Source organism: Lactuca saligna, chromosome 4 (genome assembly GCF_052625555.1).
Source record: "Lactuca saligna cultivar CGN05327 chromosome 4, ASM5262555v1, whole genome shotgun sequence".
Classification (NCBI taxonomy): Eukaryota; Viridiplantae; Streptophyta; class Magnoliopsida; order Asterales; family Asteraceae; genus Lactuca; species Lactuca saligna.
The window spans coordinates 336,331,184-336,336,446 of NC_136420.1; the positions used below are offsets into that span (position 1 = coordinate 336,331,184).

At 34.2% G+C, this 5,263-nt stretch overlaps 1 long non-coding RNA gene across 1 annotated transcript; it reads left to right on the forward strand.

Moving 5' to 3' along the window:
- The first annotated feature begins 952 nt into the window (after positions 1-952).
- Positions 953-5,263, forward strand: LOC145040230 (uncharacterized). The gene is made up of 8 exons (XR_013679886.1): positions 953-1,746; positions 2,207-2,457; positions 2,883-3,120; positions 3,875-3,942; positions 4,051-4,347; positions 4,508-4,692; positions 4,796-4,881; positions 4,984-5,263. It is a non-coding gene; the product is annotated as an uncharacterized LOC145040230 (long non-coding RNA).

Genomic DNA, 5,263 nt, shown 5'->3' on the forward strand with positions numbered 1-5,263 from the left:
GTATAAAAGTATCCCTTCAGTTAGTAAAACACTTTCTTTTGTAAGTATGCGCACATAGCGGTACGATACATAGGAGTGATAACTTCAAATAGAAAACAGGAAACACGAGAACAATTACAAGGAGTACATTGTTGAACATACTAGGAGTACAGTATCGAGCATACCAGGGATACATCGTCGTTTATCAGACGTTTCTTTCATTTGACCAAAAATTTGTTCAGTATAGAGTCCGTTGTTTTCTTTCGTCATGAGTTGGCGTGGTCCTCACCATACCGAGTTCATATGTTTCTATCGCCTCGATCGTCAAGTTCTTGAAACTTTCATTATTCGTATCGAAAGTCCGACCTGAATCAAAAAAATTATCTTTCGCATTCTAAACCCCTGAAGTACTCATGCGAGGAGTACTTTGTCCTCTGAAGCCTTATCGTCAGATGTCCGCAGACCGTCACGAAATACCACTCGTCCAGCAGACCAAGTTCGAGTAAAGAGGCTATGGACGAATACAGCCCACCTAATATTATTTAGTGTATACGTGATGGTGGTATATGATTATGATTACGCAGATCTAGTATGTGTGTTTCTGCCCTATCTCCTGTCCTCGTTGGGTTGTGAACCTGGGGCAGAGTCACACATTCGAGCATCTTACTAACCCTAATTATATACAACTTGTATACATGAGGTAATGATAGATGGACCAGGTATGAATCCTATCATGAACGAAAGGGCCACTACTAGAAAAACAACCTTTTACGACGCGCAAATAATGACACACACTAATAGAGGGCGCGCATTGGTGCGTGCCCTAAAAACTAATGTCAATTTTCCAAAATGTGAAGGATAGAGGACACGTACTTGTGTGTGCCCTGAAATTAGTGTCAAACAAAACAAAATTAAAAACACGGAGGGTGCTTATTTTAAGTGTGTGTCGTCTACAAAGGTCGCTTTATTTTTTTTTTTTTAACTAAACGCGCGTTTTTAAACAGGGATCCTCTAAAATTCTAAAATTCTAAAATTTTGAATGCCCCACTTCTGCACTCTCTCCTCAGGATCACCTTTACTCATAAAATCGCATAGAGCCATTCTCTCTCTCTCTCAAACCCTAGACACAGCCACTGGCCATTCACGAGGATGTCTTCTTACCCTTTCCTTCTTCCTTGCTCCATATTTTTGACCTTCGTCGGAGCTATCTTCTTCTCCCCCGTTGCCACCAACAAACCACAACCTTATTCATTACCCTAAAAACCAGACTAATCTTTCACCTCTCATAATCTCTCTCATAACAGTTAAGGGATGTTTTCTAGGCAAGAATAAAGGGAGGAATGAAATGGGATATTCAGGGGTAATGAAAAAAAACATGTTTGGTACGTATAAGGAAAGGAAAGCCCTATTTTTGAAGCAATCTCATTCCTCCAAAACACGGGATTTTCATTCCATGGGGTACCCCCGTTTTTTTCATTCCATTCCCTCCGTATAATTGTATCTTCCGAGATTGCCCTCTATCAGCCTTTCAAATCGGAAGCGTAGGCACAAAATCACTAAAAAATCTGCATCACATCTTCAATTGATTGAGGAAAAGATATCGATTTTGCACTTGGATATCATAATCGCAGCGTTTTCCCTCACAAACACCGACTAATTTCCAACGAAATCACTAGAATATTGTTTTTTGTGAATCATTACATGATCGACCACCAAAGCTTCAAGACAATTTCAAGTATATTTCATCACAGCTCCAAGAATTTCGAGGTTAGTTTTTTTTTTTTGGTTTGTTGTATTCTCTGTTATTGACTTTCATCTGATAAGGTTGTTCACTTGTTTGTATTCTTGAAATTATTTTGTATTCAATTTGCAATTTGTGTTGTTGTTATCTATCTTTTCTAGCTATTGTGATATGTTTTTACATATCAAAATTGTTGTTATTCTGTATTTAATTTCCTAAATTGCTAATGTTGGTTTGACCTTGATATGTTTTTTGAAAAAGTTTTTTATTATGAATACAATTTTATATTTCTATAAACCATTTATGTTTATGTAATAGTTTTTGTTATTAGTTATAGAAACTAGATTTTTTTGACCAGATAATGTTGAATTTATTGAATTATGTGATCTTTGTGTTGGAAGGGTATTTTTGTCATTGTAAATTATTTTCATTCCATTCATTTAGGTATTTTAGTTTTCAATGCTGATGGTAATAATGTTGCTGTAGGTATTTCGTTATCGTCAATAGCAGCCTGAAAAGTCAAAATGTTTGATTTGTAAAACATCAGAAAATTTGTGGATATGTCTTCTATGTGAGTTTGTTGGGTGTGGGAGGTATAAAGAAGGGCATGCAACTGAATACTGGAAACAAACACAACACTGCTACTCTCAGGAACTAGAAACACAACGTGTTATGTTGGTCATCTTTTATACCTATGGATGCAGAGTCCAAAAGAGTAATTGACTGGATGAAGAAAGGTATACTGATTCATAAACATTCTCTAGTGCTTTTGAGCTTGAGTTTATATGTTTTTATTACTGATTTTTTTCACGAGTTGTTTTTTTGTAGCTGTGTATGATGCCAGACAGTTGAAAGTAATCATTGGACTTAGTTTTTCACAATAAACAAGATGTTTCTGTGCTATTTCATTACAATTTTATCATTCAGATAGCATTTTTATGTGTTATTTCTCATTTTCTAATTTGTCATTTTAGGGATTTATCAAATAATCGTCAGTCAGAATCAACTCCAGACAATGGATTTTTTTTCACTATTTACACCAATCTTGTTTGCTAATAAAATAATCTTATTCTTATTTCATTTTTTTCTTCAAGAATATAACTGATACAAGATTAATGTTAAACTCTTAGTTTTGCTAACAACCTGGATCTTTGTGGCCCAGTCACCAGGCACCCCGGTCTTAAAAGGGCGATTAGCAGACGAGTCCCTCGTTGCTGTAAAAATATTGAAAGAAGAGAGGACGCCAAGTGGCGAGCTCCAGTTTCAAACAGAAGTTGAGATGATTAGTATGGCTGTACACAGAAATCTCCTTCGATTAAGGGGCTTTTGTATGACACCAACTGAAAGATTACTTGTTCACCCCTACATGGCTAATGGAAGTGTAACATCATGTTTGAGAGGTATTATTATTTATTATTTATTTGTTATTTATCATTCCTTACTTTTTTTCTATCACGTCATTCTTTTTGCATTAAGTGAAAAGGAAACACTCGTATTAGGGATACTTCATAAGAAACATCTGTCAATCTTATCAAGTGTGTATCTGTACTGGATACTTCATAAGATTTATGGTTTGCTCCCTGTTTTTAATTTATTCCAAACTTGTTGTGCTAATCTGTCATACGAAAATTAATTAATATATAAATATATAAGATATTAATAACATCACATCAACTGTCTTTTACCTCCTTCAAGTGAAAGCATATTTCTTTTACCTTCATCACTTTATTGATATTATCTGTCAATATTTCAGGCTAGATACTCCTTCCAGCAGCTTATATCAGGAGATCACTACTGCCATTTCATTGTAAACTAACAATACAAGTATACAATCGTATCTAAATCTTGAAAAATCATGATATGTTTTAGGTATCAGCTCGTTACTAGGACTTGTGAAAAAAAATCATTGAATAATCCTGATAAGTTAGTGAAGTTTTCTCTTCAATTAAAAAATTGATTCTCTGTCATGATAAATCAGTGAAGTTACTCCTCAAAAGTCGATTTTGGAGTTGTTGGTCGAATCCCCTGATGTCGATTCCCAAATGAGTTATTTTTTAGTTGGGTTTTTTTTTTGATTCCTGCAATTGTTGCTGCAATTGATGTTGATTTCTTATTGTAATGTTGTTGATTCTTATAATTTTTTGCTAATTATAGATGATACTATACTGGAACCTTGGAAATCCACAATCCTTGGTCAACAGCCGATCACTTTCTTCAGAGAGGTTTGCATTCTGCAACACTATTTAGTATTTATAAAAGGAATGTTTTCATAAGTGTTGCTTACTCCTGTAATTTACTGTATACTGGGTTTTTGCTTTACTGTATATCAGTTGCTGAGTTTCAAAAGTTCACAAAATCCCTAAACATACACATGATTGAAGTTAGCCCAACATTAAAGAAGATCCAAAGGTTACTTTAATATGACTGAAGTACTTATATATTGACTGGGTTGATTCAAGGGCCATGTGAGGTTCTTCCTCCATCTGTTGTTGGTGATCCCAGCAATAGCTTCAAACAAAGGCAAACCCATGGAAGCCATTGTAGAACAAGTTCGTGATGGAAGTTCACTTCGTGTTTATCTGCTTCCAGAGTTTCAGTTTGTCCAAGTATTTGTTGCTAGAATCCAGGTACCACATGCATCCTTTTCTGCAAACTTTTTTTAACTGATAAATATCTATTTAACAATATATATGTATTTAATTAAAGTTTATTTTATAAAATTACATATTTTCATTATTAATCAATTTAATTATATATTTAATTATAATTTATCTAATTGTTTACTAGGCACCATCAATGGGGACAAATGACACCAAAGAAGATAAGTATCTCATGTTGTTTGTATATATACACTTTTTCTTCTTGTTTAAAAACTTAAAAACTATATAGTTGTGAAAATTGAAGGTTCACACACCGTTTATGTAGGCAACCTTAGCCCTGAAGAAATACTTTTTCTACAAATGTTGCTTAAGGTAGTGGAGGGCCTTTATGTAATGTGATGGATCAACCTCTTTTAAAGTTTCATCTACATCTAGTTTTATTCTTCTGACATGCTTTTTGTATTTGGTTTAACAGCTGAGGATCATAATCAAACCCAAGCCTTGTGTTGGTGTTGGGCCTTTATGTAATGTACAACAGGTTTCCATGATGGCATGAAAGTGGTATTAAGTATTTGCATTCTTATTATATTATACCCCTTACATTTTCCCAAATCACCCCTTCCTCTACAATGTTTTTTTGTTTCTGTGTATTTTGTGCACCAGGTAAAGTTGATGGAAGAAAGGAATATGAAGCCACTTGATTTAAATCTTGCAGCATTATCAGTAAGATGCAGTAAAGACTTGGAGTTAAATTTGGCTAAGTCATTATTGAGTGAGATGGGCCAATGTACAACTGCTTATCCATATAATCAGCTGTTTGGAGCATTAGTCTTAAAGAATTATGAAAGGCAAGATGCAACTTTACTTAGTTGGAATTTGATGTACATAGTAGATTAAATGCAAATTTATATATTGTAAGAAATAGAATTGTATGACATTAAAT